The sequence below is a fragment of the Arachis ipaensis genome, chromosome B1 (genome assembly GCF_059453495.1).
Source record: "Arachis ipaensis isolate K30076 ecotype BB chromosome B1, ASM5945349v1, whole genome shotgun sequence".
Taxonomy (NCBI): Eukaryota; Viridiplantae; Streptophyta; class Magnoliopsida; order Fabales; family Fabaceae; genus Arachis; species Arachis ipaensis.
This window is the reverse complement of record NC_142436.1, coordinates 81,632,498-81,646,091: the sequence shown is the minus strand read 5'-3', so window position 1 is coordinate 81,646,091 and position 13,594 is coordinate 81,632,498. Positions and strand designations below refer to the sequence as shown.

The following is a 13,594-nucleotide window of genomic DNA, read 5'->3' as shown; positions in this document are numbered from 1 at the left end:
GGATGATTTCTCCATGATGAGTTATAGGTGTTTCCATAAGGTTCACCTAAGTAATTCACCTCTGCTATTGCAGGGTTCTCAGGATCATAAGCTTCTTCTTCATAAGAAGCCTCTTGAGTACTGTTGGATGCAGCTTGCATTCCATGCAGACTCTGAGAGATCATATTGACTTGCTGAGTCAATATTTTATTCTGAGCCAATATGGCATTCATAGTATCAACTTCAAGAACTCCCTTCTTCATAGGCGTCCCATTGTTCACAGGATTCCTTTCAGAAGTGTACATGAACTGGTTATTAGCAACCATGTCAATGAGTTCTTGAGCTTCTGCAGGTGTTTTCTTTAGGTGAATGGATCCACCTGCAGAAGTGTTCAGTGACATCTTTGATAGCTCAGATAAACCATCATAGAATATATCCAGGATGGTCCATTCTGAAAGCATGTCAGAAGGACACTTTTTGGTCAACTGTTTGTATCTTTCCCAAGCTTCATAGAGGGATTCACCTTCTTTCTGTCTGAAGGTTTGAACATCAGCTCTAAGCTTGCTCAGCTTTTGAGGAGGAAATTACTTGGCTAAGAAAGCCGTGACCAGCTTATCCCAAGAGTTCAGGCTATCTTTGGGTTGAGAATCCAACCATAATCTAGCTCTGTCTCTTACAGCAAAAGGGAAAAGCATGAGCCTGTAGACTTCAGGATCTACTCCATTAGTCTTAACAGTATCACATATCTGCAAGAATTCAGTTAAGAACTGAAAAGGATCTTCAGATGGAAGTCCATGAAACTTGCAGTTCTGCTGCATCAGAGAAACTAATTGAGGTTTCAGCTCAAAGTTGTTTGCTCCAATGGCAGGAATGGAGATGCTTCTTCCATGTAAATTGGAATTAGGTGCAGTAAAGTCACCAAGCATCCTCCTTGCATTATTGTTATTTTCAGCTGCCATCTCCTCTTCCTGTTCGAAAATTTCTGAAAGGTTATCTCTGGATTGTTGTATTTTAGCTTCTCTTAATTTTTTCTTCAGAGTCCTTTCAGGTTCTGGATTTGCTTCAACAAGAATGTTCTTGTCCTTGCTCCTGCTCATATGACAAAGAAGAGGGCGCACAAAAAATAATAATAATAATATGGATCCTTTATACCACAGTATAGGGATCCCTTTGTGAGTGGAAGAAAAGAGGGGGAGACAAAGAATGTAATGTAATGGAAGAAACACAACTGTGAGGAGGGTTGAGATGTGAGATGAGATGTTAGTAAATGAATAAATAAATAGAATAAGATGGGAGAGAAGGAATTTTCGAAAATGATTTTTTTGAAAAAGAGTTAGTGATTTTTGAAAATAGTTTTTGAAAAATGTTAGTAATTTTCGAAAATTAAGATTTAAAAATTAAAAATTAAAATAATTAATAAATTAAAAAGAAATTTTGAAAAGGGGGAAGATATTTTCGAAAATGAGAGAGAGAGAGATTAGTTAGGTAGTTTTGAAAAAGTTAAGAAACAAACAAAAAGTTAGTTAGTTAGTTGAAACAAATTTTGAAAACCAATTTTGAAAAGATAAGAAGTTAGGAAGTTAGAAAAGATATTTTGAAAAGATATTTTTGAAAAAGATAAGATAAGAAGATATTTTTGAAAAGATATGATAGGAATTAGTTTTTGAAAAAGATTTGATTTTTAAAATCTCAATTAATGACTTGATTCATAAGAAATCACAAGATATGATTCTAGAACTTAAAGTTTGAATCTTTCTTAACTAGTAAGTAACAAACTTGAAATTTTTGAATCAAAACATTAATTGATTATGTTATTTTCGAAAATTTGGTATAAAAATAAGAAAAAGATTTTTGAAAAATATTTTTGGAATTTTCGAAAATAACTAAGAATTTTGAAAAAGATTTGATTTTTGAAAAAGATTTTGAAAAAGATAAGATTTTCAAATTGAAAATTTGATTTGACTCATAAGAAACAACTTGATTTTAAAAATTTTTAAAAAAGTCAACCCAAATTTTCGAATTTGATGAGAGAAAAAAGGAAAGATATTTTTTGATTTTTGAATTTTTATGATGCAAGAGAGAAAAACACTAAAAAGATGCAATGCATGAAATTTTTAGATCAAAACATGTGATGCATGCAAGAATGCTATGAATGTCAAGATGAACACCAAGAACACTTTGAATGTCAAGATGAACATCATAGACACAATTTTGAAAAATTTTTAATGCAAAGAAAACATGCAAGACACCAAACATAGAATTCTTTAATGCTTACGCACTAAGAATTCAAGAATGCATATGAAAAACACCAAAAGACACAAAACAAAAAATCATCAAGATCAAACAAGAAGACTTACCAAGAACAACTTGAAGATCATGAAGAACACTATGAATGCATGAGAATTTTCGAAAAATGCAAGATGCACATGCAAATAACACCAAACTTATAACATGACACATGACTCAAACAAGAAACAAAAAAATATTTTTGATTTTTATGATTTTCTAATTTTTTTTGGATTTTTTTCGAAAATTATATGAAAAAGGAAAAATAAGGATTCCAAAATTTTTAACATGAATTCCAGGAATCTTGCATTCTTAGTCTATAGCTTCAGTCCAGGAATTAGACATGGCTCACTAGCCAGCTAAGCTTTCAATGAAAGCTCCGGTCCAAAACACTAGACATGGCCAATGGCCAGCCAAGCTTCAGCAGATACCTCTCATGTATACAACAGCAAATTTTATTGGCAACAACTAGCTTGCTCTTGTGATGATGGTCAGGAAGCCTCAGTCCAAAAGAGTTTAGACTTGGCTTTACAGCCAGCCAGGCTTCACATGCTTCATGAAACACTAGAATTCATTCTTAAAAATTTTGAAGAAAAATATTTTTTTAAAAACATTTTTATTTTTTTCGAAAACAGATGAGAAAATTTTAGAAATATTTTTGAAAATATTTTTTTTGAAAAGAAAACAAAAAGAAAATTACCTAATCTGAGCAACAAGATGAACCGTCAGTTGTCCAAACTCAAACAATCCCCGGCAACGGCGCCAAAAACTTGGTATGCGAAATTGCTACTCAGGTTGTGAATTGTTGTTCGAAATTGATTCCCTGGCAATGGCACCAAAAACGGATGCACAGAACCATGGTCTAAACATATCTTCACAACTTTGCATAACTAACCAGCAAGTGCACTAGGTCGTCCAAGTAATACCTTACGTGAGTAAGGGTCGAATCCCACGGAGATTGTCGGTATGAAGCAAGCTATGGTCACCTTGTAAATCTCAGTCAGGCGGATATAAAACAGTAATGGGTTTTCGAAAATAAATAAATAAAAGAAGGGATAGAAATACTTATGTAAATCATTGGTGAGAGTTTCAGATAAGCGAATAGAGATGCTTTCGTTCCTTTGAACCTCTACTTTCCTGCTATCTTCATCCAATCAGTCTTACTCCTTTCCATGGCTGGCTTTATGTGATACATCACCACTGTCAATGGCTACTTTCGGTCATCTCTCGGGAAAATGATCCAATGCCCTGTCACGGCACGGCTAATCGTCTGGAGGCATCACCCTTGTCAATGGCTTCATCTTATCCTCTCAGTGAAAATGGTCAACGCACCCTGTCACGGCACGGCTATTCATCTGTCGGTTCTCGATCATGCTGGAATAGGATTTACTATCCTTTTGCGTCTGTCACTAACGCCCTGCAATCGCGAGTTAGGAGCTCGTCACAGTCATTCATTCATTGAATCCTACTCGGAATACCACAGACAAGGTTTAGACTTTCCTGATTCTCTTGAATGCCGCCATCATTCTAGCTTACACCACGAAGATTCTGGTTAGGAGATCTAAGAGATACTCATTCAGTCGAAGGTAGAACGGAAGTGGTTGTCAGGCACGCGTTCATAGGGAATGATGATGATTGTCACGTTCATCACATTCAGATTGAAGTACGAATGAATATCTTGGAAGCGAAACAAGATGAATTGAATAGAAAACAGTAGTACTTTGCATTAATCTTTGAGGAACAGCAGAGCTCCACACCTTAATCTATGGAGTGCAGAAACTCTGCCGTTGAAAATACATAAGTGAAATGTCCAGGCATGGCCGAATGGCCAGCCCCTCTAAAACGTGATCAATAGTCTCCTAAGATGAACAATGGATTAAAACTGAGACCAAAAATGTCTAATACAATAGTAAAAGGTCCTATTTATAATAAACTAGTCACTAGTGTTTACATGAGTAAGTAATTGATGCATAAATCCACTTCCGGGGCCCACTTGGTGTGTGCTTGGGCTGGGCTTGAGTGTTGCACGTGTAGAGGTCCTTCTTGGAGTTGAACGCCAGCTTTTGTGCCAGTTTGGGCGTTCAACTCTGGTTTTGGCTCCTTTTCTGGCGCTGGACGCCAGATTTGGGTAGAAAGCTGGCGTTGAACGCCAGTTTACGTCGTCTATTCTTGGCCAAAGTATGGACTATTATATATTGCTGGAAAGCCCTGGATGTCTACTTTCCAACGCAATTGAAAGCGCGCCATTTCAAGTTCTGTAGCTCCAGAAAATCCACTTTGAGTGCAGGGAGGTCAGAATCCAACAACATCAGTAGTCCTTCTTCAACCTCTGAATCTGATTTCTGCTCAAGTCCCTCAATTTCAGCCAGAAAATACCTGAAATCACAGAAAAATACACAAACTCATAGTAAAGTCCAGAAATGTGAATTTAACATAAAAACTAATGAAAACATCCCTAAAAGTAACTAGATTCTACTAAAAACATGCTAAAAACAATGTCAAAAAGCGTATAAATTATCCGCTCATCAAACACCAAACTTAAAATGCAATCATATGTCAATTTATTTGAATTAAAACTAAGCAAGTGAAACTGTTATTTGTTAAGTACAATCACCAAGTCAAGAATCTTTCATGAATAAAGCTCTCTTGGTGATGTATTAACAAACACAGTAAATAAGAAAACTAAAATGAAAGCATTTACAAACAGAAAAATGACTAAAGAAAGTGGAATGAAAAAGTGTCAAATTAAAAAAGAAAAATAAAACTGCAGAGGCATTATGATTATGCAGATAAGTAGTGTTGCTTGAATGAATTGCATAAAAAATAAGTGGCACACCAAACTTAGAATCTTGGTGTGTCACTTTCATTTTTGATTTGATGTAATCATCCAAAAAGATTGAAAACAATTTGTTGCAAGGCAACACCAAACTTAGAATGTAACCATATGCTAATTTATTAAAATTTAACAAAGCAGACAAAGAAATTAAACGAAGCGAATAAAAGAAATATTACCTACGGTTGACATGTTCTTCACTTTCTTCCTCTTCTTCCAATTTGTTAAGAGGAATGACCTCAAGGGAGGAGAGGATTCAGCTATTGCCCCCTGTCTTGGTCTATCCTCAGCAAGCTTTCTTTTGTTAATAGCTTGATTGAGCTTGCTTGCTGGATCAGGGGGAGGATTGCTTGTAGTTGACCTTTTCCTCTTCATGAATATTGTCCTTTGTAGCTTGGTCACAATCCTCTTCTCGGTGCTTTTGTTAATTGCCTTCACTTCCTTGAATCTAAGTCTTGGTGGTTGTGTGATTGTTGGAGTTTTGTCTTCATCAAGAGTTCCTTGCAATGGTGGTTCAATGAGCCCTTCCTCTATGCATTTCTCTGCTTCCATTGAGTGTGATTTCTCTTGAGTGTCTTCCTCCATTTCTTCTTCATGATTTTCCATTAATTCCTTTGGGAGGGAATCTTTATGTTCCATTGTCACCTCAAGTAGCTTTTGTGAATGTAGAATCCTTGGCTCATATTCCTCATCCTTCATTGCAATTTCACTTGACACAGGGACCTTTTGTTCTTGTTTTTCCACTTCTTCACCCACAAATTGGTCTTCATTCTCACTATTTGATGGTTCTAAGTTCCCCCTTGTTTGCTCTAAGGGCCCATTCATCTTCTTGAGGATGATTTTTTTCCAGGATTGGGGTTGTGTGTATCTTTTCATGAGTTTTCTATGTATTTCAATGGCTTGAAGGTAATCCACATCTGCTGGTTCAAGAGATGAAGGTTGAGAATAATTTTGGTGACATGGATGTGTTGCGGTGAAGTTGTGTTGAGGGGTGTGGAATGAGTTGTGTGATTGATGGGATGACTTGTATGGATTTTGGAGGAAACTTTGTGTTGAGGCATAATCAAGTGATGAAGAACTTTCAAATGAGAAACTGGGACGTGAGGGTGGATGCTCTTTCATTCCTTGGTGATACTCCCAGCCACCATTAGAATAATGACTTGAATCATTTTGTGGTGGTGGAAAGTATCCCATATGATTCTCTTGCTCATCTTGTGTCTCTGAAGCAAATCTCCATGGATTGGAGTGCTCAGAATTTGTATTTTCTTGGTGATATTCCCAGCCATCATTAGAGATTGGTGATGGTGGGTAATATCCCATAAATTTTGTTTGATCATAAGATGAGTTGAACTCCATTTGAATTTTGGGAAACACAACACCAAGGAAAATTGAAATTACTCATATCAGAGATGAGAATTTCTTAGTGAGGCAAAAACTCAAACACCTTGGTTTCAATCTAAAACAGAGAACAAAAATAAAGAAAATGCTTGATCTAGACTTCTCACCCACTTAATCATTGTTAATCTTTGCCAATCCCCGGCAACGGCGCCAAAAACTTGATACGCAAAAATTAGAGTATTAACGCGCAACCAACAAGTATACCGGGTCGTATCAAGTAATAAAACTCACTAAGAGTGAGGTCGATCCCACGGAGATTGGTGGATTAAGCAACTTTAGTTAAATGGTATATTTAGTCAAGCAGACATGGTTTTGATTTCATGAGATTTGTGATTTTTAAACATAATTGCAAAAATTTAAATGGAAAGGAATTTAAAAAACTAGAATAGAGAAAGAAAATGAAAGTGAATAATTGAAACTTAAAGTGTAAGAAACTTAAATGACATGGAAAATAAATTGCAAGAAAGTAAAGATTGCAGAATTTTAAAGAGCAAAAGAGTAAATTGCAAGAAATAGAGAAACAGAATGTAAATGGCAAGAATAATAAATTGCAAGAATGTAGAGGGGAACTGGGTAGTGAGTATTCAAAGAACTAAAGAACAAAAGAGATGAGAATTAATGATGGAAGGATCATTAGGGATCAGAGATGTGAATTGTCATGAATTGACTTTGCTCATCTCCTTCTCAATCATGGGTATAGATCCATGGCGGATTGTGAATAATTGAATCCCAATCTATTGGCAATTCAATTTCTCTCAACACAATCAATTGCCACTCTCGTGATCTAATTGGTCATGAGAAGAGGTGAAGTTCAATTTCTAATCCAAAGCCACACAACTTCCAGAATCTCAACTAAGGGAGGTTACATCTCACATACCAACCCAAAATGTATTGATCAAAGAAATCATGAAAGGATAACTCTAAACTGAATTATATAGATTCTTTCTCAAGTTCACCATATAATTCATCTAGACTCAACCCTTCTCTCGAATGTAACTGAATCTGTGAAGAACAAGAGTTTCTCCTTGGATGAACCACTTGAATTGAGAAGGAAAAGAATAGTTGTCAACCCATTCAAAAAATAGAGTTCCTCCCCCTAATGAAGGTGGGGTTTAGTGAATCATAGCTCTAAATTCAACAATAAATGTAAAAGTAGAATTAAAATTGAGTAGTGAAGAAATGAAGAGTGAAGAAGAAGTTCTTAGAAAAACTGAAATTCAAAATTGCTTCCAAAAGTCTCTCCTAATGATCTCTGTGTAAAAGTATCTAATAAATTTCTAAAAAAGTAAAAAATGCAAAAGTGTAGGAAGTAAAAAGCCTCCAGCAGTCCTCTCTTAAAGTACAAAACTCTACTCTATTTATACTACTCCTAAAACTCATTTGGATATCTTCAATTGGGTTAGCAGTGTGGGCTTTATCCTTGTTGAATATTGGCTCAATGGAGGAAGTGTTGCCAAACAGAGGAAACAGAGCTCATTCTTCTCGCTTCTGGCCCAATGGTCTGGTGTTACTGGCAAACACGCCAACTTTATGCACGTTGGCAACGTGCCCAAGAATTTCCTGGGCTGGGAACTTGGTGCTTGGGCGTTGCCAGCCCAAGTTGTTGCCAAACACTTTGCCCTTTCTGCCTTTTTGAACTCAAAGCAGCAAGAAGCCAAGAAAGGAACATCTGACAGAGGATGACCAAACCACTGCCCAAAATCCCTCTAAGGACAGCAGGAGCCCAGAGAGAAATGATTCTGGCGTTCAAATGCCAGAAAAGGGTAAGAAGTTGGCGTTAAACGCCCAGTGGATGGCCAATTCTGGCGTTCAAATACCAGAAAAGGGTGGCAATCTAGTGTTGAACGCCCAAAAAGCACCCAGTTCTGGCGTTCAAACGCCAATAAGGGATCAGACACCTGCAAGTGCTGATAACAACCCCATTAAGCAGGTTTCTCCAGCCACTTATGTAGGAAATAAACCTGCAGCAACTAAGGTTGATGAATATAAAGCCAAGATGCCTTATCCTCATAAACTCCGCCAAGCGAAACAGGATAAACAATTTGCCTGCTTTGCAGACTATCTCAGGACTCTTAAAATAAAGATTTTGTTTGCAGAGGCACTTGAGCAAATACCCTCTTATGCTAAGTTCATAAAAGAGATCTTAAGTCATAAAAATGATTGGAGAGAAACTGAAAAAGTTTTCCTCACTGAAGAATGCAGTGCAGTCATTCTAAAAAGCTTACCAAAGAAGCTTAAAGATCCCGGAAGCTTTATGATACCATGCACATTAGAGGATGCTTGTACCAAGACAGCTCTATGTGATCTTGGGGCAAGTATCAACCTGATACCTGCATCCACTATCAGAAAGCTTTGGTTTGACTAAAGAAGTCAAACCAACCCAAATATGTCTCCAACTTGCTGATGGCTCCATTAAAATTCCATCAGGCGTAATTGAGGACATGATTGTTAAGGTTGGGCCATTTTCCTTTCCCACTGACTTTGTAGTACTGAAAATGGAGGAGCACAAAAGTGCAACTCTCATTCTAGGAAGACCTTTCCTAGCAACTGGACGAACCCTCATTGACGTCCAAAAAGGGGAGATAACCCTGAGAGTCAATGAGAATGAGTTTAAGTTGAATGCTGTCAAAGCTATGCAGCATCCAGACATATCAAAAGACTGCATGAGCGCTGATATTATTGACTCCCTGGTGGAAGAGGTCAATATGACTGAGAGTCTTGAATCAGAGCTAGAGGACATTTTTAAAGATGTTCAGCCTGATCTGGAGGAACCAGAGAAAATAGAAAAACCTCTGAAAACTCCCCAGAAAGAGGAGAAGCCTCTTAAACCCGAGCTCAAACCACTACCACCATCCCTGAAATATGCATTTTTGGGAGAAGATGACACTTTTCCGGTAATCATAAGCTCTGCTTTAGAGCCACAGGAAGAGAAAGCACTAATTCAGGTGCTGAGGACACACAAGACAGCTCTTAGGTGGTCCATAAGTGATCTCAAGGGCATTAGCCCAGCCAGATGTATGCATAAGATCCTATTGGAGGACAATGCTAAGCCAGTGGTTCAACCACAGAGGCGGCTGAATCCAGCCATGAAGGAGGTGGTGCAGAAAAAGGTCACTAAGTTCTAGAGGATGGGATTATTTATCCTATTTCTGATAGCCCCTGGGTGAGCCCTGTCCAAGTTGTCCCCAAGAAAGGAGGTATGACAGTGGTTCATAATGAAAGGAATGAACTGGTTCCCACAAGAATAATTACAGGGTGGCATATGTGTATTAACTACAGAAGGCTCAATACAGCCACCAGAAAGGATCATTTTCCTTTACCATTCATAGGCCAGATGCTAGAGAGACTAGCAGGTCATGAATACTACTACTTTTTGGATGGCTATTTAGGTTACAAATAAATTGCAGTAGATCTGTAGAACCTATGCACAATTACTCAAGAGGGGGGGGGGTGAATTGAGTATTGCAATAACAATGAATCTTTTTGCGAAAGTTAAAGACAATATACAAAAGTGTTATTGTACTAGTATTTTTCCAAGAGCTTAACTCAATTGCTAAGCATTTATAAGGAGCTTTTACTTTCCAATAGACACCAACTCAAATAAATTGATCAAGCTTTTCACCAATCGGACTTAAGCCATTCCTTAAGTACTTACGAAGCTACTTTTCGATCACAATTTATTTGCTCAAAGGTAAAAGACAATAATATTGAAGAGATGAGTTTGGAGAGATGCAAACGCTATTTAGAGTGGTTCGGCACAATCCTTGTCCTACGTCCACTTTCTTTCTCAATCGCTATTGAGAAGTTCCACTATTGCCAAGCTTCAAGGTGCTCGCGCAAAACCTTTTACAATCCGAGTCCTTAGTTTCTAACACCTCACGGTATATGATCACCACTCGTATACTAACCCACTCCACTTAGATATACCTTCTCTAAGATTTGCCTTGAGTACTTAGTATACTTCTTTGGTATCCTCACCGACTATAGTGTTTATAACTCTTGACTCAACCTTGGAGATCACACTCCAATTTACAAAGTGTTACAAGAAAACAATTCTCAAAGAATTGTTGAGATGAAATGAGTACTCTCTAGAAGAGTGTATGATTACAAGTTTAGCACTATTGAACCAATTGATATTGCTCTCTCAAATTGTGTATTATAACACCTTAAAAATGTGTAGAATGAAAGAATATGAACAAGATAGTTTGCAAATACTCACGTATATGAAATAAGGCTTCAATCCATCTACTTATAGACTTCCCAAACCTTAGAAACGTTGGGGAGTTAATGGGATGGAGCCGTTTTGTTAAAACTAGCCGTTTTTTATGTTTTTGAATCATTTGCATCGATGCATAACACTTTGCATCGATGCAAATGTGTCTTTGAAGCTGAAATTTGAATTTTCAGCTAGGTTGCATCGATGCAAACATCTTTGCATCGATGCAACAAGTCGTTGCATGCTTTGCATCGATGCAAGATGAGTGTGCATCGATGCAAACCTTAAAGAATGGCTTAAAATCACTTCAAAATACTTAGGATTGATCTCAAACTTGTTGGAGTCAATTCCTATGCTTTTGTACCTTTGAAAACAAGTTTTTAAATCATTTGGCTAGCATCGAATTGCAAGATGTGCATCAAAACATTTTGTGAGTGTGTGTTGAGAGATTTAGCAATTGGTTCTTAACAAGAAGTTACCTAAGTCCTAAGACACTATACTTGTCTTCAAATGTTGTGGACTTAAGTTTCTTGTTGTTGTTGTGTTGCTTTCAACTTTTCATTCCTCAACGTTGAATGTTGGTTGATCTTTCAATATGCTTGTTCATTCAAGTTGTTTGTTGGTTTGTCTTTCATGTCGTTTGTTGGTTTGTCATTCATCAAAACCTACGAATACAAACTTCGCATACAAGCAACATGATTTACAATTTCCCCTTTTTTGATAATGACAAACCAATTTTGAGGATATGCATTTATAAATGATTTTGAAAGCAACAATAATGCACTTTGTTTTATAGAAAGCTTTGGAGAAGACTTCAAAAAAAAATTTTGCAGGAGTTCCCCCTAAATATGTGCATTTGTTCCCTTAAAGGGCGTTTATCAAAGAAAACGATTTAGATATCAAAAGTTTTTGCTTAGCGGAAGTCTTTTTGAAATCATTGTTTCGCAAACTTATTTCTTCTTTTCAAATCCTCAAACTTCTTCTTTTTCAAAAGTTCAAAACTTCAAATATCCTCAAACTTTTCTTCCCCCTTTTGACATTATCAAAAAGAAAGGAGTTTGAAATGTGTCATAGAAGCATGCATAAAACAATGAATTTTTTTAAGTTCAATATCTCTATTAATCTCAAGGATGAGATATTCCCCCTTTCAAAAAGAATTTGATTTCCTCTTTTTATATATAACAAGCATGCATAATTCCCCCTAAAGAAGTGAAATATATCAAGACATGCACATTAACTTAAAATAGGGGTACCAAGCCTATTTTGAGTTATTCACCAAATAAGCATACAAGCATTAATCATTAAACAAAATTATGAAGGAAATATCAAAGTATTTAAACCATAATAGAAATCCTTAGCTTACTAGGAGTTAGTTTAACAATTCATATAATCAAATAAACATAATATAAACTTCAATTTGTTGATCCTCCATTGTTTATAATCTTCAAATTCTTCAATCTACCTCAAGATTAATCACTCATTCATCAACTCATAAACCTACAAAACAATGGCTAATTGGATATCTCCAATGCTTAAGTTAGTAAGAGATACAAAAATAGCAATATAAATACAATGAATTCAAACAAATCATATTAGATTAGAATCCAAGATACCAAGTTCATTTCGGATGTTAAAAAAACTTTCTTTACATAAAGGTTTAGTGAAGATGTCCGCTAGTTGTTTACTAGTTTCGACAAATTCAATAACCACATCACCCTTTTCAACATGGTCTCTTATGAAGTGATGTCTAATCTCAATATGCTTGGTTCTTGAATGTTGAACCGGATTCTTGGTTAAATTTATTGCACTAGTATTATCACATTTGATAGGAATGTGATCAAGCATGAGTCCATAGTCCACAAGTTGTTGTTTCATCCATAAAATTTGGGCGCAACAACTACCGGCGGCTACATACTCGGCTTCGGCGGTAGATAAGGCTACACTTACTTGTTTCTTACTATGCCATGAAACAAGAGAGTTTCCTAGCAAGTGACAAGTGCCGCTAGTGCTTTTCCTATCCAATTTGCAACCGGCAAAATCGGAATCGGAATAACCAATCAAATCACAAGTGGATCCTTTCGGATACCACAATCCAACATTTAATGTTCCTATGAGATACTTCATAATCCTTTTCACCGCACTTAAGTGAGATTCCTTAGGATTAGCTTGGTATCTTGCACACATGCATACACTAAACATGATATCTGGCCTACTTGCCGTTAGATAAAGTAATGATCCTATCATGCCTCTATACTTCTTTACATCTATGTTTTTACCTTGTTCATCTTTGTCAAGGTAGCAAGTAGTGCTCATTGGTGTGTCCATTGCCTTAGCATTGTCCATTCCAAATCTTTTGAGCAATTCCTTGCAATATTTGGTTTGGCCAACGAAAGTTCCTTCTTTTCCTTGTTTGATTTGAAGACCAAGGAAGAAGTTGAGTTCGCCCATCATGGACATTTCAAATTCACTTTGCATGAGGTTTGAGAAAAACTTGCAAAGTGATTCGTTAGTTGAACCAAATATTATGTCATCGACGTAAACTTGTACCAAAAGGATATTTTTGTTTTCAATCATGATAAATAAAGTTGTATCAACCTTCCCTCTTCTAAAACCCTTTTCTATTAAAAACTTGCTCAAACGTTCATACCAAGCTCTTGGAGCTTGTTTAAGACCATAAAGAGCTTTCTTGAGTTTAAAAACATGATTAGGATTTTCATAATCCTCAAAACCGGGAGGTTGTTCAACATATACTTCTTCTTGAATGAAACCATTAAGAAAGGCACTCTTAACATCCATTTGATAAAGTTTGAAGTTATAAGAGGATGCAAAAGCAAGTAACATCCTAATAGCTTCTAATCTAGCTACGGGAGCATAAGTTTCGT

General features: G+C 36.5%; 1 non-coding gene across 1 annotated transcript; it reads left to right on the top strand.

The window, feature by feature from the left end:
• The first annotated feature begins 434 nt into the window (after positions 1 to 434).
• On the top strand, positions 435 to 542 carry LOC148577205 (small nucleolar RNA R71). The gene has a single exon (XR_015903261.1). It is a non-coding gene; the product is annotated as a small nucleolar RNA R71 (small nucleolar RNA).
• Positions 543 to 13,594: the final 13,052 nt, after the last annotated feature.